Source organism: Temnothorax americanus, unplaced genomic scaffold (genome assembly GCF_048541705.1).
Source record: "Temnothorax americanus isolate GAGA-0224 unplaced genomic scaffold, ASM4854170v1 Scaffold9, whole genome shotgun sequence".
Lineage (NCBI taxonomy): Eukaryota > Metazoa > Arthropoda > Insecta > Hymenoptera > Formicidae > Temnothorax > Temnothorax americanus.
The window spans coordinates 2,601,083-2,625,014 of NW_027509812.1; the positions used below are offsets into that span (position 1 = coordinate 2,601,083).

Sequence of the window (23,932 nt, forward strand, 5' to 3'; positions counted from 1 at the left end):
AAGTGACGCAGCTTTTGAGAATTCAATCGCAACGGCAAGAAAGATGATCTAACCCTCAATGTAAGCTAAGATTTATAACCCAGAAATCCGGAAGGCCAATCTCGTTAGCCTTTTGGAGAATCTCGAGCAAAACAATATTTGCCATTCCATTCGACACATTGGCGCGTGGCGTGCAAACGCGCGTGCAGGTGTATAGCGCCAACCATACTAAATCTATTCAAGCTTACTTTGGTATTCCTGTTTGACATAGCTTAACTAACTAATCTATCAGCTATGTCTATATCCGGATTTGCCAAGCATACTGTTTGCAGATTAGACCGAATATGGTGGTAAGTGTATCAACCAGCCGCGCGCCTTGTGCACGGGTCGCGCTCGTGCAAGACCGTTTTTATTTAAATGCGAAACGTAGCAATCGCGACGGATTACTTTTTGCAACGATGCACTCGCATCGATTGATATCATGTGAACTAATGCATAGCCACGCTCGCCTACGTATAGAAACGATTTTGATTTTTCGATCTTGCTGTACGAGACATTATATCTTATAATCGGTAACGTACAGAATGACAATCGGCAAATTATTGAAACTAATAAGCCGTTATTTTATATATAATGATAAAAATATTATAAATAAATAAAGTTACAATAATAAATGGGTAAAATGAAATGAATCAAATTAGCCAGATGAAATAAATGGCTCTTTCTATATTTATTTTTACGAGATCATTTTTAGATAGAGATATAATGTATATCTTTTTTCAATATATATTAATAAAAATAACGAATTCCTTGTACAATGTAAAATTTAATTCACTTCGTGAATTAATTCTCACTTTTAATTCATTTTGTTCTCTCATTACGTAATAATAGCTCATTTAATTTAGTTACAACAATTTCGCGATTGTCATATACATAGGTATATAATAGATGGTAAAAATATATAATCATTGAATAATCAATCAATATTAAGAGAAAGAAAAAGAAAGTCTTAATAGTTTTTAATATTTTTACGATTCTAACAATCTCTTTAAAGCTGTAAATGTATTATATGTGAAATAAGTTTAGCAATCGGTCACAGTCATATTTCATTATATATCGAATTTTAAATGTCATTTTCACATTCAACGGCAATACAGTTGAAAATTACAGACAAAAATGTTTGGAATTTCATTAAAATGGTTGCCAAGCTCTATAGAATTATTAAGAATCTATGAAATGCACGCGTAAATATGTATTGCGAGATGCCTGTCCGAAAAAGTAAGATAACTGCGCGATAACGAAATTATTCACTCGATTCAACGAAATACTCAGAGGGCCGTGCTGGTATCGTCGAAATGGAAAAGCATAATTCAAAAATGGAAAAGAGAAGAATTTTACAAAAAAAGGCCAATGCAGTATCTGCCCGTTGAGTGCAGCGTAAACATAAATAACGTGCTTACGGATAATGGGATTTTCAAAAGTGGCGGACGATTAGACGATCTTTACCGTGATTTGATTAGTCTATCACGCGAAACGTCCAGATGACAGTCGACACTCACCTGCAATCAAAAAGATAAAGATATTTCGTTAGTCTAAATTTCAAGCGAGCACTAATACATGGAAGAATATTGTTACTGCACACTACGCGCTACACGCATGCGAGAGAATTTTGGAGTCGATCATTCGGAACGGGAGGATGCGACGGATCGGTGTGGGGGTGAAATGTTGGAAGAAAAGTATAAATATCGGGAAGAGGAAACGAGAGGTATTGACAGTTTGTTGCTCGAACGTCGCCGCCGCCTGAGAACGAGCAGCTTTTCCCCAGTGATTCTCCGAAAGATTGCTTTCGCTACATAACGACAAACCTCGTTCACATATATCCGTCGGCCGCGACGCGACGGTGACGACTTTTAGAAAATCTTTTCCGCTTGACGAGCTTTCTTCTCTATTTCCTTGTCATTATATCACGGATTTTCAGCGCAGTCTTCTCGTCGCTTTCCGCCGACAAGTATCAGCGACGGTCGATTCTGCTCGCGCAACCGGCGATATTATTAACACACGCGTATGCGAATAAACGAACGCGTGCTTTTCTTTATGGAGTTTTAACGCTGTATCGCGCGCCGCACGCGGTTGATTATGGGCGTTCGCAGGTGTACAGATGTACAGATTGCCGCGCGACAATTTATGGCGATATTAGCGATCCATTGATCATCTCCTCGACAGTTACCTATATACGCGACGCTGCACCTTTGATATCGCTATTTCCGCGCCGCGGGAAACGAGACGAAACTATCGACTGGTAAACTCGCGTATACAACGCCAACGGTTCGAAAGTCCTCGAGAATTGGTTTTCACCCCTTGATAAATGTCCGTCACTCCCCCGGAACGTTTATTTCGCACATTGTCAAAATTCCGCTGACGCATCGCTGACGATCGCTCGTTCGACGGCTATATTTGTTTAAGAGCGGACGGAGTAAGTGCGGCAATACCCTCCCCCTCCCGGACCTCTCCTCGACGAGCGCCAAACCGGTTTTCATAGTAAATTGAAAACGTTCAAGTTAACAACACGCGGAATTTTTTACGGCTGTATATTACATGCTTTCGCCGCAATGAGTTATTTCATAATTCTCGTCAGACAGAAATACGGTCGCGGAGGTCGCACGTAGGTAGAATATGTATAGGTACATATGTGCCTTGTAGAATATGTACGTATGTGTGAATGTTACCTGCGACGGACACGGATTTTACATACGTCGCATGCGATCGCACCATATCTCTCTTGGCGCGCGTACGCGCGGAGCTAATGCGATCTTACCGAAAATATTTTTACGACGGGGCGCGTCGAGTCCCCTCAAAATCTTTACAAACAGACAACGTCGCGCGCTTGCTTGATAAAAATTTCCCTCAAAGCCCCGCGAGCGTAGCGTCACGCCGGGTAACGCCTGGTACAACGCTCTTAATACACAAAAGCTCGAAGGACGTCATGGTCTGGCGAATTTTCCTGGTCTTACGCGCGAGAGCATATGCGAGAGAGAAAGTGCGGGAGCGAGCGAAGAGACTCGGGGATTCAGGAGCAAGATCCTCCGCGAAGAGGGAACGGAGAGTCGGGTTGCGCGCGAAAGGGGTTGAATAAGGTCGCGTCTCGGGTGCATCTGTATTTATTTAACGCTAATAAATGGCCGGCCGCGCCGCAAGGAAGAAAAACAACTGAAATCCAGGCTAAACCCGCGCTCGAAATTGGTAAATCAATTTAATTTTCCACGGCGAGGCACGTCCCTCCGCGCGCGCCACGCCCCGCTTCTCGGGGCGGTTAAATTCTTCGAACAAATAACGGATAGTCCCGGACAGATACTCTCAATGAACGACAGCAGCCACGAGCTGCTGAAATTCTATTTTTCGTGCTTTGTTTGGCGTATACGATCGCGACCGCGCCATCGAAATCAATTTTCGCATGCGCTCGGCTCGTGTAACCTAGCTTCCCTCCTCCCTTCCGCCCCACCCCCCTATTTTTCTTCTCTTTTTTTTATATCCCTGGATTAACGGACTACACTATTCGCGCGTGTCCGCCCGGTAGAATGCACGTAACGAGGAGAGCGTAGAATTTATAGGGTTTCAATAAAATAATCAACTTTTCGTCGAGGTAATTTAGGAACGGGGAAAAATGTCGGCAGATTATCGGGTCCACCGCGGTTTATATTTCTTTTTCCTTTTTTTCCGTTATTTTTTATTTATTTTCGGTCGCATTGATATTACGTTTACGACTACAATAAAGCGGAGCCACGAACCGATTATCCGCATCGCCCGCGCGCGGGTATTAATTGCGATGTAATCGCGATTATTTTCAACACAATCGCGTTAAGTTGATTTCAACGAATCGGGTTAGCCGGGGAAAATTGTTGCGGCAGCTTATTTTTATTCGGGGGGGGGGAAGGGAATTTCGTGCGAACACTCTCAATGTCCAATCCATATATACCGGGCGCGGAGCTCCATTGACGTTGCGCAGTTAATTTTACCGTTTTCTCGCTCGAAAACGAAGGGGCGACGGAATTCTTTTGTGAACGCGTTATTTCAATCCGAAAAATCTCAGCATCAGAGAGAAAGAGTAAAATACATCGCGTGCTGATCTTTACGGGTTACACGTAACCCGTGCTATCGCGCGGGGCGAAAACGGAAAATGCGCGCGCGCTTAAGCTGGAACTTGAAACACGCGTAACGTTATCGTGACGTTTCCAGATAATACACATTCTGGGTTAATGTACGATTACGATATGGCTCGTTCGTTATTATGATATAGCGGCGTTTGCGAAATATCTCGAATCGCAAAAGAACATTACGTCGCGACGAGGTTCGTAGCTTTTACTCTAACTGAATATCGCGCTCGAGAGACAATCAAGTTAAACGCAAGTAACATTTAAAATTAATATTATTACGTTATTAATGTCGACTCGGTTAAGGGAACGTTGCGAGCACAACCCTTTTTCTTCGAGCGTTGCAGATACGTGATTTAAAGTGGAATATCTGCCAAGTTTCGCGACAGACGATCTAATCTGGAACCTACAAAACTTCGCTTCGTAAGATATGTAAATAATAAGAGCACGTTACACGAGTCGCTTCGCGATTGCACGTGCATTTCGCGCGGAATCCTTATTCCAACAACTCTCGACACGAGGATTCGCAGGATCACAATGGCTCGTGGCGGTGGCTCACGCGTCCGATATTAAGAACTTGCAACGGATTACGGATGGACGAAAAGGCCTGAGAAAGCAATATCGGTGCCTTTCGCGTTTTCCGGAGGATACTGACAATAATCTCCTCCCCCTTCCTCTCCCGTTCGCGGAGTTATTAGTATTTATTCGCGAGGTGCATTCTCAGCGGACGGGAAAACTTTTTTAAGCTCTTATAAAAGGTCGTTCATAGAATTGCCGCGGCGTTTCCTGGACGGCCATTTATTCTCCTCGACCTTTCCTCCCTTCTCGCTCCACACGACCGTGCTTAAAAAATATATGTATAAATCGAGTGCACGCGTAATGGGAAAATATAGGCGCTGCGAAATGTATTTACGCGTCTTTTTTCGTCATCGCAGCTAGATCTCGACACGGCGAGAACACGATACGCGATGCTTCGCTCGCTAAAAGCGAGCGTTGCACCGGACGATATATCGTATAGCGCGCATCGCGCAGAGGATACATTTGATATCGCTGATTTGTTGGTTGCAAATTCGTATCGCGTCGAGGAAAAATCGCGCCGCGGATTGAACGCGCGATCGCGAGATAGCACCGACGTTTCCATTAAATTCGACGGATCCATCCCGCGTCGGACGTGCGCCATTCTCTTACGGCGCAAAGTTGAAATTGGCGCGGAATTACTTCATCAATTTCACCGTATATGTTTCGCGGGCATCGCGAGTTATTTGTCCGAAGCCCACCGTATCTCGCCGTGGGAAGAGATCAAAGCGCGTACGTTGTGTCCGCGGTTATCTTTGAATTTCGGAATCTGTTTATCGCGCGCGCGTGTCAAAGTGCAACACACGGAGGGAGAAGGGAGTAGGGGAGGGGACGCGACGCGCTTTCGCGCGGCCGGAATCAAAGCGGTTAATCGAAGAGAACGCCAATTTTCGACGATAATTTCATCGATGGCGCGGTACCTCGAATAAACGTTGTCTCACATAGCCGTGGCCCGTCGATCCCGACGCCATCCCAAACTTTGTCGATTATACACCCGCGATGGGCGTGCGATATTTCGCGCGTGCACGTTATTACAGCAGCGACGCGGAGCATCGTCGGCGAAATGGAGCCGCGGCTTCCCGTGATTCGGCGTACCTCATAGTCGGCCTATACCGCGACCCATCGTTACAATGCCGTGTGACGTCACGCCAGGGTGCCTAATTTCACGCTGATGCGCGGTGAAGGATGTTCCCCCGCGAAATCGAAACTTTCGCATTTCGCAATCCGCTCGGTGGCGCGATATTTTGCCGCCATTTTCTAACTGATACGCGTCGCCATGAGCGTTAATCACGATATAGATTTACACGCAACGATCACCCATCGATTCCGACACTCCGGACACTCGTCCGCGCGCAAAACTTCTTCTCGACAGGCGAAAAGACGCGAGAGACGCGACGGAGCGGACTACGGTATACATGACAAATTTGGGAAAAGCGCGAGAACGTCTCTTTCAGGAAAACCGGGCGAAATAATCAAAAGTAATAACCGATAACCGACCGTCTATCAAAAAATGCGCTTCGAACCGTTTATCTATACGCGAAGCTCACTTTCGACAAATAAAAAGTAACGATCGCGACTCACCTGTATATCGCCGAACTAGAAGTTCGCCTACCGCCCGCCATTTGCAATGACCGAAGAGGTAGATTCTGTTGCCGTCGCCTCCGAATGTCACAAGACGCGTTAATCACGATCGCACGGACCATCGGTGCACTCGAGACGATCGCCCGTCGCTCGATTCGACACTCCCGACGCTCGTTCGCACGCGAGATTCACATCCGACGGATAAAAAGACGCGAGAACTACGAGAAGTGCGTAGCGGCCGCCGTCGTCGCCGCCGTCCGGCCGCGCACTACGCGGATAGAGAGGGGAGGGGCGAGGGGGCGATGCGTTCGTCAAACGTTCACGCCGCGACCGGCGGCCAGCTTCACCGAATACAAGCGGTATTGCGCGGAAATGAGTAAACTCGCAAAATTTCTCGAAAAATGAGTTACGTATGCAGCTAACGAAATATCGCTTTAACGTATTCAAAACGGATTGACTCACTTTTAATATGTTAATATGTTAAGACACTCCGCGTATGAAGAGAGAGAGAGAGAGAGAGAGAGAGAGAGAGAGAGAGAGAGAGAGAGAGAGAGAGAGAGAGAGAGAGAGAGAGAGAGAGAGAGAGAGAGAGAGAGAGAGAGAGACACGTCGGCGCGCTGAAATTAGCCACGGGAATCACTGGACGTTTCGCACTTCGCACTCGTCGCCGCGCGCCGAAAAACAGTTTCCATTTGCTTATTACTTCGTAGGGAGATAAGGGAGAGATTGAAAGCGGAATTTAAAAAGCGTCGCGCTCGCGAGCCGTCGCTCTCAACTGCCGTTCAGGAATGCCAAAACGCACAAAAACAGTGTCGCGGCCCCTCGGCTCCTCGTCTATAATCAGTCTACCTCTTGCTGGCCTTACTCCATTTCCACCAATCGCGTCGCCGAGGAGCCTCGGCCGATCGGAGTATCGAGTATCGGAGCTGCTCGTTTACGTTTTTTTGGCTCGCCGAGGTTGTTTACGTTTTTGGGATTTCTTGGAAGACGCTCGACGCGGCGTACGCACCCCCACTCCCCCACTCTTTCCAAATTTTTCCTACTACCACCACAAGTACGTACCACAGTCGCGCCAGTCGCGGTCCGTCGCGGTCGCGGGACAATATTATTAATGCGCGGTCGAGGCCCGCTCCGCATTTCTCGCGTTCTGGGCTTTTTCGTAACGGTAACAGTAAAGTTTCGACCAATCGCACTGCCTGAATCGGGAACGTACGGCCGTACGCGATTGGTCGAAACTTTACTGTTACCGTTACGAAAGTGTGTGTGTCCGGGGCTTAAACCCCTCAATTATGAAGCTTTCGTGCGAACGAGGGTCGGAATTGAGCGACGAGCGATCGTCTTGTTGCGTATGTAATCCACACGCGCGCGTTTCTCAGTGTTCATGTAAGTGTCGTTGAATTAATTGATTTATCGCGGATCTAACAAGTTTTAATCAAGAGACACGGTAGTGTCTCGCGCCAAGATTTTATTTAACGCGAACGAATTGGCGAATCCACGTCTCCTTATTCGTCGAGAATGAATCCTGCCGTCGGAGACTTCGAAATTTCCGAGCGTCGCTCGCGGCGTGAACGTTTGACGAACGCACCGCCCCTCCCCTCTTCCTCCGACTTTTTAAACTAAACGGCTGTATTCAGTCTGGTACTCCGATCGCGTAGTGCGTAGTGCGCGGCTCCAACGGCGGATCGCGGCTCGCGGCCGCCACGCACTTCTCGCAGTTCTCTCGCGTCTTTTTATCCGTCGGATGTGAATCTCGCGTGCGAACCGGGTGTCGGGAGTGTCGAATCGAGCGACGGGCGATCGTCTCGAGTGCACCGATGGTCCGTGCGCGGATGCGATTAACGCTTCTTGCGACGTTCGAAGGCGGCCAGCAACGCGATCTACCTCTTTGGTCATTGCAAATGGCGGACGGCGGGTGGACTTCTTGGTCGACGAAACGCAGGTGAGTCGCGATCGTTTTTTTTTATTTGTCAAAAGTGAACCTCATGTATAAATAAACGGAGTGCTGTGCGTTTCAATAGATGGTTTTATATATTTTTGATTATCGCCCCGCTCCCCGTGCTCTTCCCAAATCTTTCACGTATAATACCGTAGTCGCGTTAATATCAGTGCGAGATACGTGTCGCGTAACGTATCGTCGGACTTGGAAAATTTTCGTTTCACACGCAGGTGAATTGTTTGCGTCGCGGGTCGCGGAGCGTTTTTCTCGGAAGGGCCGCGGGCCGCGCTTGAGATATTCACGGCGATTCATGCACGGTGCGTATCCGCTTCTCTTCCGGCCGCGTCTTAAATTTTCCATTAATTTCCGTCGCATCGTATTCGTCGTCGATCGAATCGGGCTGGTGATAAAATCATCGCGCGCGCGGCGAGCTTGGACGACACGAAATCGATCGTCACGCGAGCAAGGGCTCGCCGTTGTTCACGGCAGATCCACACATATTTCTTCCCCACCCCCTCTGCTCTCTCTCTCTCTCTCTCTCTCTCTCTCTCTCTCTCTCTCTCTCTCTCTCTCTCTCTCTCTCTCTCTCATCCTCGTCTCATCGCGCCGACCGATTCGCACTTTCGCGGCCGCTTGTTCCGTAATAATCAGATCGGTCGGGCGCCCGTGGTTCATGCTTCTCGCCAGCTAATAGCCATGAAAACGCGCCGAGTCGGTGCGTTTCCTCGTGTGTTACCAGCGTTTCGCGCAAATTAATCGCTGCCCGACGCGTACTTAATCTATAGCCGTCAGGCCGTCACGACGGATCGGAATCGAGCACGAATGTAGACCGCCACGAAAGGCTTAAGGAACTCGATGTTCTTCGCTTCACGTATTATTTTTCAGCGAGATACTCACCGTTAAATTTTCGAAGCTTTTTTTATGGCGAGAAAAACTTATCGTCGTATTAATCTTGGAATAAAGCCACTTTTAGTGATTTTTAAATATATATTGAGCTAATATTGTTTTCTTTAATAATATGTTAAGCAAATTATCGTGCATCATCGAGGAGCGAGGTACTTTTTTTTCTACAAAACTTTTCATTTAAATATTTCCTTGTAAAAAACACGAAAACAATATGAGTATTTTTTAACGTCGACGTTTTGCTGTTAAAAGTTCGGAAGTAAAAAAGTTTCAAAAAGAGTACCGATTTTTGCAGTACCTTTGAAACATTATTTGACTCTCACATTGTTCTTCGTAAATTATGCACGGTATAAAGTATAGTCGATTATTAAACTCACGAAAAAATTGTAGCTATTGTGTATACTAATTTGGCCTGTTTCCGTATTCTTCTAAATACGCATCGATGCTCATTTCCCGGAAAGTAATAACCAATCTAACCGTAATCGCATTTCACTGGCGACAATTTCATAAAAAAACGCCACGTCACGAACTATGCTATGATATATCAGATATGTAAAACGGGACGTTTTCCTGGGAAAACGCGGGTGAAGCAAGAATCGGATCTTACGGGTTTTCGTGATCGGTGAAAAACGTCAGCTGGGTTTGAAGATCGAGAGTCCACGTTGATGTTATTCAACGCGAAAGATACAACGGTTTTAAAGTATGTTCGGGCGACGCGAAGTACAAAAACGCATCGATTTGAATGTCCCCGGAATCCAGGGCATTTAATTAGCCTATACTGCGCATCGTACGCGTCGGCATAAGCGAGACCCACGGCTTCGTCGAGATTCCAAGTCGATAAATCCGCGGAATTATTTTCGCCACGGCGGCGGCGGCGGCGAGTCTCGAGTCATCGATGCATATTCATGTATGAATTAGCATAGCCTCGCCTTGGGAGGCTACGCGACGGTGGAACGCTCGCGGATATGTATATGTACGTGTGGCCGCGTATATACGTGTACATGCGCGCGCGAGGGTGTATTATACGCGTGTTCTTGGATGCAATTCCACAGGGATGCAGCCGTAGACTGGCACATACATGCAAATTCTCTCAATCTATCTATCTTTCTCTCGACTGTCTCCTGTGCTCTCTTTCCGACCGCTCTCGCCACGCACTTATATCCAAGATATTATACACACGCACACGCGAAGCCGGGAACGAGTCGGCTAGAGATGGGAAAGTTGAGTGCTGATGGTAGGAATGTTAGATGTATGTAAATTGAAGGAACGTCGCTCACGTTTTCGACCGGCTGAGGTGTTTCTTAAGGATTCTCATAGGAGACGTTCAACATTTATCTCGTCGATCCGTTAATCGTAACGACCATTAATTAATTAGCGCGCACCGCCGAAGGGGGCGTGTTAATTTAACCGAGATCTGTCAGCCGACGTAAAGGATAAAATTGACTAATTATGCAAATGTTTCTGTTCTGGAGCACAAAACGCTACGTTAATATGCAAACGGGAAAGCGAGGAGACAGAATATACGCGTCAGAAATGGGAAATCAAATGAGAAATGTTGGACGTATGTAAATAAGTGAAATATCATAGCGCTTCTCGATCGTGTCGGTTATCACGCGTTTTCGAGGAACAACGAGATCCCCCCCCCCGCTTATTTCCCCCCAAACTCTCGTCTCGCGCAATAATCTCGAATTCGTGATTCTCGAGAAAGAGCACTTGATTAGGCAATCTAAATTGCCGCGACTGCGAATGATTGACTCGTATTCGTGACCGTATTCTCGAATCACGTCGTTATGCTCGCAAATTCGCGTAATTACTTATAAGCCATTCCTGTGCCGGGCTATAACTCATTGTCAGTGACTCTCAAAGTTTTTCGTCTTACCCTATAGGCCTATATTACGCGTGGCGAAAACTAAAATATTAATATTAAATAAAATCATTTACGAAGTTCCTTTTACCGACGATCTAAATTCTTGCAGCGTATCTAATAAATCTCGCTCTTTTGAGAACCGCTGTTACAACTTTCCGCTGTAAATTTCAATTTTCAACGCAGACTGACGCGGACGGATAGCGTGGTTGATATCGACTGAAAAGGGTCGGATATATATAGCGGGAGGGTAAACCGCGACAATTTTCGAGGAACAGAAACCCGTTCGCGAAATTACAAACATTTTCGAGATCGCGTGTATGAACGCGTAATATGATTATAAATCGAGGTACGTACGTGTACCTGTTGCGACCGGGTAGAGCACCAGCGTATAGGCGATTTGCATTTTTACCGCAGTCGCAATTTCGCCCCTTCCTACCGCCTGGAGGTTTCGCGTCCATTACGGGATTACGTTGTTATCGGCTCCAGGGTAATTGTTAGTAAACTTCGTGATACGGATGATGAAAGTTGCCTATCTTTGGTAGCTCGCGCATGTCATTCTCCCGCGTATTCGCGTTAAAGGGTTGCCCGACCAGTAAGAGGAAAAAAATGCCCCCCCTGCCCTTGTAGTTATGCGCCAAGCACGGCGACCTGATAGCAACCGCGGCGGCATTTAATGAATAAACATCTTGCGCGTTACAACGCATATGTTGCAGAACGCAATACGGAACTCCGATGTATCATGGCGAAATGAGGCATATATATAGCTTAAATCACGGCGCTATAATACCGCTGTAAAACCTGTACTCTATAATTATATATATATATATATATATATATATATAAGATAAATAGAATATTAAATAAATTTTATGTGGATTATTACACTGAGAAAAAAAATTTGTTAATTCGAAAAAATATTTAGTCCGATACGTCCAACTAAACATGAGTTGAATTAATTAATTCTTGATTAAAAAATTTTGATGGTTGACAATGCACTATATTTTTTTTAGTGCAACTTAATAATTGTTGAAACAACTAATGTTTAGCTAACTAACTAACATGTTTGATTGCATACGTATCGGACTAAATATTTTTTCAGATTAACAATTTTTTTTCTCAGTGTATATAATGTATCTTTGGCACTTGGTAAAAAGGGCTTAAGCCGCACTTTCAAATATCGTCCATTTTTAACTCGCGAAATCCAGAATATACGCACGCCTGCGACGAAGTGGAAAAGAAGTGGTAATATTTGTAATGGGTGGGTACGAAGAAGATGCCCGATTGTAAAAAGAAGTTAGGACTTCGAGACTTAATCCAGACAAATGATTCCCACGTCACTCCAAGCACGTCGAGCTTTATACGATCCAATCGGTTTCCTCTCGGCAGAAAAAAGCCGTATCCCCACTTTGATATTCATAAGATCTATTTCCGCGAGGTGACTACCCCGTAAAAACAATACCGATCGATTCCGCCAAATGAGTGCAAGCAATGGTTGCTTTCTTACTGGTAGGTGATGAGGCAACGGCGGAAAATTTCCATTGCGCCGCTGCCGTTCGTGGCTCTTGAAATCGACGTGATCTGACCGAGGATTATCGGGAAGTCGACGGACTGAAGGTATTGAATGAGATTTAATCCGCAACACAGCGGTTTATTGAAATATCTTCTAGCCGTCCGACCGAAATATTCATTTTTGATATTTCGCGTTTTCTCAACGCGAAATATGCAATGACAAATATAATGACCGGACCAATTATGTTGCGCAAACGACACGCATCAATTATTATAACTGATCAATAAGTAAATAATCGGCAAAAAAAACGAATTTTGCGTCAATTAAATTAGTGAAATCTAACGGATATCGCACGAAAGGGGAAAATTGGAATCGCAAATATAAAGTGGAAATTTTACTTCGTATGCGAATTCTACTTTATATATCGCTCTACGTATTCGCACTTTTAACATATAGACAATTCAAGCTACACTTTAAATTCTAGCGGAATAAAGATTAAATTTTTGAAATATAATTTTAAACGCAAAAAAAATTAAAAAGAATAAAACTAACATTGCATATAAAAAACCCGTTGCATAATACAAATTTACAGCTTATGTTCTGACTTGAAAATATGTTTTATTTGTCGACCAATTTGTATTTCATCAATGCATTAGCAAAAAATACCAATCAGCTCTCTATAATTATGGATATGCGTCTTCGACGATCGTTCATAAATCAAGCATCTCGAAGACAGTAAAACCTGAAAGACAAAATTAAAATATCGTGGATTCGAGCATGCCAGGTGTTCGGCCCGATTAAATCCAGATAAACGATCCGGCCGTCGTTCTGACCGACAGGAAGATTTATCGGTTCTTCCTCAAGATCCATTTTCCCATAAAGAAGGATTTATCTATGGATACCTTTCTTTCGCATCTCTTTCTTTTCTATTTCATGCCCGCCGCTTTTCAATAACACGCGAGTACGTGAGTGTCGATCGTCTCGAGAATCTATGCGAAATTAATTTAAATAGGAGAGACGAGTAGTGAGATGCTTACGGAAATTATTGCAAACTTGACTCCAAATATACATATAAATTATTAATTTTTTATTAATATATAATTTAACACTTTTTCAAATTATATATAAATATAATTTTGAAACTCATTTAAATTGATATATCGCATCGTACCATAATTTTAAGGAATAAAAAACTAGAGAGTGTAAATATAAACTTATGAAATTGTCGGATATATGTATTTCTCTTTCTCAGAATATTTCGTTTAATGATGCATAATTACGTTTAATAATCTATCTTGACATATGGCTTGAAACTTGAGGTTCATTATCTCGTAAAGAATTCTATTCCTGTTCTCAATTCACTACTTTTGACCTATGCGCAACGTAACTGTATATATCCCGCACAAACACCATTTCGGCGATGTTAGAGCATTGCATATTGAATAACGTGATGCACGCAATGTTTGACACGTGTGCTTATATACGTGCACCTAAGGCCACGAACGGCGGCGGACAGCGGGAGCGTTAATATCTCGCGAGAGTCTCCCCTTACTGCTCCAAACGTCATCTCGGATACATCAGGCTCGTTCCAATTTATCGGCCGTACACGCACGTGGGCGTTTACCGATTATGACGGATATTCCTTCCGACATCGAAAGTGATACCGTTGCTCGCGGGGCCGACGCCCACGCGAAGGTTCATTAAGCTGGAAACGGCGCGCTTGATGCTGATGGGATTATTTGCGCCCCGTGAGATTGAATAAGACAGTGTGTGTCTGATTTAGCACGCGAATCGCTTCGGTCCGGTCTTCGATTTGGTCTTCGATTTCTCTTTGCCATCATATTCGTCGACATTAAGCGGAGTGAAAGTGGATCTGCGTTATCTCAGCAAATACAAGAACTAGCTCGCATTTCACGAATTTGTATAATTATTTTCTCTCAATATATGAGAAAAGATGGAAAAAAAAAAAAAAAAAAAAAATACTTGTCTCATTGATATTTTTATTGAAACTGACTAATCATGCAACAATTCTTTATTAGCTTTTTCGATGGAGAAACATTATATTTCTATATATTTTTGCAAACTGATACTTTCTCGTTAATTGGGCAATTTATTTTTTCAATGCGTTATTAAGGCAATTAGTTTTACAGTTTATAAATCCGCGTGGAAATGTCTATTAATACTCTGACATTTTGAATAATGGATACTGTCGAATAGAAAATACTAACAATGCACTCTCGCATCGATTACTATCAAACTGCGAAATCATCGCTTTGCTCAATCGCCATGGTGCGCTACGAGAATGCGCACGAACAATTCGGGGAACAATATGATTCCGAGAACGAATGCGGATTTGGGATATTCCATATATTGAAATTATGGAACGCGAGTAATTCTCGTAACGAACAAATGTGCTCAAGTTACAAATTATCAACCCGACCGATATCGGCGAATCGTGCAGGACAATTATTGTCTCGACAGTCAACGACCTCCTGGGTGTACGACCACGTGTGATATAATTAGAGTAATCGCTGCTTTCGTGATATATTTAGATACACAGACTTGGTTGGTGTATAAATATCACATGTAGATTACGAAAATCCGCCGGTGACATTGCAAATTAAGGGATTAAGGAATAAGTCTCAGTCATATACGGAGAGACCGTGGAGTGTACTCAAAGACTTATCGCACGATACGGCTCTCCGCGACCTACGCGTCGCGAATAACGACATAAAACATGAAGAGAAAAAAATTAAACATTGGTACGGGACGTTGGAATACGGGACTCGCATTGTGCGTCACGTGCGGCGGAGCCGACAAATCCGACTTTATCCGTGTAGGAATTATGTGCGCCGCTAAGTCTACCGCGGGCACTTAAAATTTCCCACTAATCGGACATTTTACGGACGCGGGCGACCTTCCACGAAATAAACCACCGACGCGGATATTTGTCAGCGAGGAGCGCGAAGGCTTAGGGTAACGGGAAGCGTCCGAGTCCGTCGCTTCGCATCGATCGCCACAGTCGGAGGAAAACGAGTCCGCAAGTATAGGCAGGTAAGAAGCGGAACGCGCTGGCCTTTCATTCGAACAATATCACCTTTTTCCGGCGTTCCATTCGACCTCCTGAACTCCGAGCCGAGGGAAAACGACTCGACGCCGAGACCGGAGAAACGGAAAATTGATTTGTTTTGCGGCGGGCGGCCGATAGCGGCGGCCGATGCCACGAAAGGACCTCTCGCAGCCGGCATTTCCGTTCGCCGCGGTGGAAAATCTCAGCTTACGTAAACGCCGTCCGGTCGGCTGGACCGTCCTCGCGCGCAGTCGATCGTATCCGCCCGCCGCGACCGCGCGCGCCGTGTGTACTCTACGCGAGCAGGCTCGTGCGCGCCGCTCCGGGCGTCATAAATCATGCGATGGCGAGAGAAAGCGCGGGCGGGACAGAGCGAGAGGAAACCCTCTCCGGAGGTAACGCGCGGCATAAAACATACACAGCCGGTGGGCCGCGTGCGTCGTATATCTCTTCCATACGCGGCAACGCATACGTATTCCGCATACACACAACGAGATGCAGGCAACGGTCGCTCGCGTTTCGTCTCCTTCCATTTTTGCGGTCCATCTTTTTCGTACCATCGATCCTCCAACCCTCCAGTCTTTTTTTTTCTCTCTCTCTCTCTCTCCCTGATGCTTTCACCCCGCCGCGACCTATAGCTCTTCTCCCTCCCAGTTCTTTCTCTCTCTCTCTTTCGATCGCACCTTTCTCCTTTCTTTTTGCACTTCGTAATATTCTCTGAATTTCGATACCCGTCCCCACAGCGACGCGAACGGCGCGCCTCTCCTCGTTGAAGTCTACCCGCGGTCGACGCTCATCTGAATCTGAATGCGTTTCAATTTTATCGAGGCACCGAGACTAGAAAATTTCACAGCTGCCGCAACGATATTTCTTATCTGCGTCGTCGACCAACGGCGACACGAAGCTGAGCTCCGTCCTCGTCATCGCGACGGTAGTTATTTGAAGACTTCGAAGCACCGTTCATATATTTTTCGTTTTACCCGAACGTTTCTCGCGAACAACTTGCACCGATCAACTTAGCGTTGAATTTCGCAGACGGTAGAAGCCATCATTTTCAACGCGAAACGCAATTACTGTTTCGAGGATCTTGATTTTAATGAAATCTTGCACGTCTCACCTAGGAATCGATAAATTAAAACATCTTCAAACGTTGTGGAAAATAAAAATTATTTTAGAGAGTAAAGAATAAAATTAAAAAAATGTATGTACTTGTTCGTCGAGATATCTAACTTTAATAGATATACGGACATTGCATCTTCAACGTGTGTGCCTATTATTCGCCGCTTGGCTCGATTGTTTTCGCTCGTCGCGCAAAGTGCGCGGACTACATTATTCCCGCATTTACACAAACGAGCGTACGTCGAGCACCCGGTACAGGGCTATCGACGCGTTGAACTCTCGGCGAGAGATCGGCAAAAGTACAAAGCGGTACGCGTCGTCCGTGGCATCCAACTCCTTCGAGACCGTTATCGCTATCCTCATCGATTCCCCGGTTAACCGCCAGAGACTGCACTATTCGACCAGAGAACTAGAATCGGTTTCCAACTGCCTCTAGGTAACGGTATCGGGAATTGAAATCGATTCACTACGACGACCATAATGGCGTCCTCGCTGCTAATAGCATGCTCCCGTTGGTAATTCCGCGAATGTGCCAATACTCTAAGCATACAGAGATTCCCCCCCCCCCCTATTTCCTTTCCCGCATGCAGGAATCGTTAGGAATCGTTTATCGCGAGATATATACACCTTCCGTAAATATGTAATTATAGAATTGTTTATCGCGACTACGATTGCGTTAAAAGTACCTCGAAAGAACAGAAAAATACGTATAAAATAATTATATAAAATAGATAAATATATAAAGACACAAGAAAGAATTAAAAAGAAAAAGTAATCTTAAAATTTAATAAAGTTTTTATTTTAAAATAAGAGCGCTTATTATTAAAATTTATTAAATTGATGAATATAATATATATTTTTTGCTATGTATAATATAGATTTCCTCTTTTATTATAATTTTCCGTATATTAATAACTGTGTTATCAGTATTCCTATTGTCAGAGATATCTTAATATTAATTTGCACACGTTCAATATACAGAAGAGGATGTTCGTATCCAGCCGCGCTCGCATAATCCTATAATCTCCGAGAATGATTTTGTACTGGAATTATATCGAGAATTCTAATAGTCGACTCCCAACGATATCCGCGATATAACTCAAGCGCCAATACGCTCGCGCGATCAATCGTAAAATAAGCTTCTTTATACGATAGATTGCCTCTCGAAAATACCGTCATATTTAGACATATTACCGAGGAGGGATTTAATTTATCCTCGCTCGTGATGCCGGCACAAACGCAGGAATTATTATTTCGCTCCCTCCTCTCGTTCCCTCCTTTCGTTTCTAAATCTCGTTATTTTCCATTTAATATTTATCGGCGAGTCTCTCTCACTCATCTTTAAATTGAGATATCATGCGCTGGGTACACATAGCCTAATGTAGTTTCGAACGTCCAATGAAATGCGATGTGAGTACAAAGCGTCGATAACAACGAGCACAGTTCAGTCGTATTCCAAGCGACCGATTGTAACTCTCGCGGGACAGCGAGCAAACCATGAAGCATACCGCGAAGATACGAACTTAAACTCGCCGAAGTCGCATTTGCGCGATGCGAAATTATACATCGCGTTTCATTGGTTGCGTGGCACGTTGTTCGATACGAACAAATACGTGCCTACGCGCTAACGAAGTTATTGGATTTCGATTAATACCTTCCGGAAAACGCCCGAGGGCCCCGGCTAGAACTCGAGAGTCGCATCGGCGGCGCAACGGTGATGGCGGGGTTTAAGCGCCGTAACATGACAGGTGGGTAAACGGATCCGGGGGGTGGATATTGCCGAAGGAATATTACTGTACTAATAGCTTTGCCGTTGCTTGCTCAGGTCACTCGGTCCACCTGGCCATGCTTGCGAGGGTCCGCTGCGTCGCGTCGTTGGGACACGCGACCAACGCACGCCGTGCCTCCAAGTGAAACTTGGCGGCCGGCGTAGTGACTCGCATATTACACAAATATGTATATACGACGTAAAGCGAGCAGTCAGCTGTAAGATCGTATAGACCGACACGTCTATTATGGACCCTCGCCTTACGATTTTATTACCGACATATTTTTCGCGTTAATCGAACTGGCCATCGGGTTGACAATAGCCAACAAAAGCTGCAGCGGGAAGCGAAGGGGAATGCGCCTGCCGCTGAGAGTTTCATAATGAACGAAGCCCCGACCTATGAAGAAATTTATGTGTTTTGTACAGGCAGCTCTTTGACATATTTAATGTACCGCTCCGGACGTGGAAAATTTAGACACGCTCTTGAGGCGTCATGCGTGTAGGGCCGCAAAAATTATATGATAACATCTGGATCCAATCGGGGGATTATTACCGACCGATTTAAAAACATCTGATACTCACGGTTAGTTAGTTGCACTTTACAGCTTTAAACGATAAAAATTTTGATCTTATATACACATTTCAATTTTCATTTGTTCATACTAATAACGGAAAATAGATCTTTTTTTTTCTACGCGCGGTATATTGCCTCGGGCTACTTTAACAGTAAAAGCAGAATCTAATACGTCTGATCCGCAGAAAGATCCGTCGGGCGTGTCCGTGTTCGTTAACTAGCACGCCAATTCGAGCTGCCGAGAACGTTTGTCGCGAAAAAGGAGCGAACAAAGAAAGAACGCGAGATTTGGAGGAGAAATTTTTCGTGTTGCTCTCAGTTTCAGAACAATCGTGTTTTTGACAAAGCAGAAATGTAAGAAAGCAGACGGAAGAAAAAAAGAGGGATAACGGGACCGTAAGCGAAAGACATCAAAGAGTCGACGCCATTGTAATGGTCGGCGAGAGGCGAACCTTCGCAAAATTGGCTCGCGAAACTCGCGTTCTAACGCTTTAATTATTCAGCCCAAATCGCTTTGGCTCGCCTCATCTACACCAGGGTCGACTAAAGCACTATTGCTCTTTCTCATTTCAATTTTAATCCCCTCGACCCCCGTCCCCGCGCAATGCTGGAAAGAGCCACAAGCCGACGTTTATTAGCATCTAACGAAATGATGAAAATGTCGCGGGCGTAACGGACTGGCTGGATCGTCGTAACTTTAATGCCATCAACGATAATTCTCGGCGGCAAGTTGGAGAACGGTTGATGAGATAATTGAATTTTGTTCCTCCTCGCCGCTGAAAGATTCCCCCCCCCCCTCTTCCGCTAATTAAAGGGGTAAGTGGATGAGTATATATCGTGTTAAATCATTCTCAGATCATCGATTTAAAAGTTCAATTGGCGATGTAGCAGGGTGACTGGATAAATACGATTGTCGAGAATTTATCAAATGAATAATTTACGAAAATTAAACTTGGCGCGAAACTATATACGAGCTGCACTTTTATATATGATCTCGACTTTTATATACAACTTTTATATACCTAAACTTAGCCCGAGAAGCAAAGGTGGTTCTGAGTGATTGAAACGACGTGAAACGGATATCTATAGTGTTATCAAGGTAACACTTTATCCTTAGATAATAGCGTCATTAATTTCGTAATATCCCCCCCTGTAAGTAATACGTAAATTAACTTTCCCGGCTGCTATCGGTTTAACGAGCTGAGTTTGGTACAGGAAGGCGGAGCGTCAAACTCGTTACGCACGTTGCGCGCGATATATCCGCTATACGCTCCTCTATGTGCAGACTGTATCAGCCCGGCTGCGCGGCTTTGCTGAAGCTTGTTAACACCGTCGCAGACACGGCCGGGCGTACCCCGTTCACAGAGAAGCTTTTGATTTCGAGTTGTTCGTGACGAGCAGTCGCTCGTGATCGGCATCCAATGCAAAGGTGGATCCAGACCGAGCTAAGAGCCTGAATGAGCACGAACAAATGAACGAATTTGCTCCAATGAGCGTAGGTAATGCGAATACGAATGAGTTCAAATTTATATCGACGAGTACATTCCATCCTTTGTACAGTACATCGAAGGAAATGCGCTGGCTACGTTCATTTACATTCATCCATAAATGTTCTTTCAAAATCGTTCGTCTTTATCAGTTTGATCTGGATTCAAGCGAACTAGTAACAAGGTTCAATGATTGTTCGCATTCGTTTGCTTGATTTGGATTCGGCTTGATGCAAACGTATATAAATCGATTAATCGAAATGATTTATTTAGAGTATCTTAATGATTCACGAAAATAGATTATAATAATATTAGGAAAATCGATGTTAATTTATTATCCTCTCTTTTCAGAACGTTTTTGAAATAATTGTCACATTAATTTTTAATTAATATAAATGACCCCATACAAAATTTAAATATTCGTTTTTATGATAATTTTGTTTTATGTAATGATAAGACGAACGGAAATCGTCGTTATTACTTGTAAGAATTGTCTTCAATATTCATCATTCTTTCCAATTGTACCGTTATTATAGATTTATTACTATCTACACTACGCTATCTATACGTAGAAAATTGATGACTCCTCAACGACGCGACAGGCATCACCCGCTGTCATTTCCGGTGGCTGATTATCTCCACACCGGTATTGACAACCGCGCGCGTATCTTGGACATGGATATGCACAGTTGTTCCCGATAATCAATAGCCGACATACGGTTTGTCATCTTTTTACGAGCGTCAAAAGATACCGGCGTGTAGCACCGAATGTTGTCCGCCAAAGGGGACACGGCTCGACACGGACGGTGTAATTTCGGACAGGAGCGGCTCGCCAACTGTCGACGACGGTCTGGTTTGGCCTGGCCTGGCCTGGTCTAGCCTGGTCACCCCCGTGGGACTATGGACAATGGTGTTGCTCTTGCCACCCTGTCGGCGTTAACCACCGACCATTACGGGTCGTCTCTTAAACCCCCGTCGCGAGAGAGAAAGAGAAAGAGAAAGACGGAGAATGAGAGAGAGAAAACCCGTAGATACTTTACCGCACAGTATTCCTCTTGTACAAACAAACAGCCTCTTTATTCCTAGTTCCCCTTTTTTTCCGACGATGGTAGACGACGGCGATCTTTCTTTCCCCGGGGACGCTCGCCGTGAGAAATTAATTATCGTCGATGGATTTTTGCTTCTGGCTCATCGCGCCGTGACGTTAACAGAGTACTCCGTTGACAGGCGAGCGAGATAAGTAGGGGCACATTATACGTAATGTACAGTTCGTACCGTATTGGGCGCGCGCCACCGTGATAACCTGACGCATCGAATTATTGTCTCCGCGATAAATACATAACAAAATAATGATATGCATACATAATTAATATGACGTACATACGTGTCATATGTTCGCGTCGCCAATGGCGAATCATTTAATTTATTCGTTCACACCGACGCAACGCGCGCGTGAAAACGTTTACAATTCCCCAATACCGCAGCTGGTATAAACGATTCTACGGCAACGTTCTTTGACAATTGCCAGCACGTGCAGGGCTGGGTGTAAATGTGATTAACTTAGGCGTGGCCTGTCTCCTTTGTCACACGCGCACAATTGGCACACTCGAAATTTGAGTCGCACTGACGCCTACCAAGAGAGAATAGTCCCGAGCCCTTTCTCTTTCGGCGCGTTGTTCCTCTTTGTCGACCGACGCGTTTAGATCGGCCTTTTAAGGGACTCACTGACGAAGGCTTCTAAACGACATTAAAACTGTACGGCAACCGTAGCAGACGTTCATCAGCGCAAAATATATGTGTATTCGATTTAATGTCAATTACATTGTTTAATTTAATGCTTTTATTCTGACCGCTCCATTCGTTACGTTGTTATTAGATTTGTACTATACACTTTTTCTTTAATTTTATATTGAGAGAATATTGAACAAAGTATTTTAAAGCTTCTATTTTGAACTCCTTATTTTTTTAAATTATTATTAATTTTATACATTTGGTTTATATTAACATTAATTCCACCATATTATAAATTTCAATATTAAACTATGCGTATAATTAAGATTAAACTCTGAGCGGGAAAATGTAGACAATAAATTAGCATTTAAAGGCTTCTACCTTCAAGTCCTTAATTTTCTATATTATTATTAGCTCCATATACACCATCGCGTATATATTATTAATCATTAATTTCATATATTATCACCTTTTATATTAAACTATGCAGTAATTAAACTTCTAGAAGGAAAACGTCAAGAATGAAATACGAAAAACATTTAAGGATTTATATCTTCACATAACTCTTTTTAATTTTCTCTACATTATTATTAGTTTTATTATTGTGTCTATATTATCGTTATTTTTATGTATTATCATCTTTTATATTAAACTATGGTAATTAAGATTAAATTTCTAGAGGAAAAATGTTGAGGAGAAATTACAACACACATAATTTTTATATCTCGCATTGGTATAAAGCCCTTTTGAGATACGAGATACTCCACAGTTTAGCTGTCAAGTATTAAAAAATGTTTTATGCATTCGCATTGGAGAGGATGCCATTGTAGGAACCACTAGTTTGTATCAAATGCTCGTCGAGAACCGGAGCAAAAAAACGAAGTGGCGAACTTGTGAAATTAACGACGACAATATTTTTGCTTGGCCAAGCCAAATGTTCGGACAATGCGAATAATAGCTCGACGGGATGTCCGTAAAATGTGTACGCGTGCGTGTGTATGTCGCGAGTGAGAATCTCAAGAGAATAATTTCGACGTATAGAGCATAAGCTGCAGCTATCGTAAGTACCTTGGAGTGTTCGACGAGGTTTTGGCGCCTTTGTGTCACAGTTACCCTTCGCCCTGCCCTCGGTGGCATTTAATAGAATTTACGAGGCAGAAATATCGAACGCATTATTGTCACTGCTCGCAAGTGGTGTGGCATTCAGTATCGTGGTTCGTGTATTATGTCGCGCCGACAGGGTCCGACGCGAAGTGCGAGCGGTGAATTGAAGGAATCTGTCTCTCCGACAAATGCCATTGCATATATATCGTTACCGTTGACTGTCAGAGATATTAGTCGCTATATCAATCATATCTGTGCAAATCTTTGGTGATTGCACCTATTCACTGATTACTAATTACTTATTTACTCCGTCAATTATCATGTTTCATAGATTGATGAACACGTAGAAGCGGTGTTACGAATTTTACTAGCCAATTAAACACAATGCTATTCTTACCACGAGTCTTGCAAATTTACAGATTTAATCGTCACGGACATATCCTGTATTAATGGTTACATAGATCGATAAATCAAAGATAGATAAATATTAGACCATCGAGTCTCACTACACAATCACAGCAAACTAGCGGCGACAAAATAGGTTAATGCATCACCGAAAAGTCGAATTAATATTTCTTT

General features: G+C 44.0%; 2 protein-coding genes across 7 annotated transcripts in view; one reads left to right on the plus strand and one right to left on the minus strand.

Moving 5' to 3' along the window:
* LOC143908059 (synaptogenesis protein syg-1) overlaps nucleotides 1-23,932 on the minus strand; it is a 356,526-nt gene that overhangs the window by 138,110 nt on the left and 194,484 nt on the right. The window lies entirely within an intron of this gene.
* The window catches only part of LOC143908061 (uncharacterized), a 217,848-nt gene continuing 201,717 nt past the window's right edge, over nucleotides 7,802-23,932 (plus strand). Inside the window, exon 1 of the mRNA XM_077425342.1 lies at nucleotides 7,802-8,223. The gene's annotated coding sequence lies outside the window, so the exon portion shown is untranslated. The remainder of the gene's footprint in view (nucleotides 8,224-23,932) is intronic.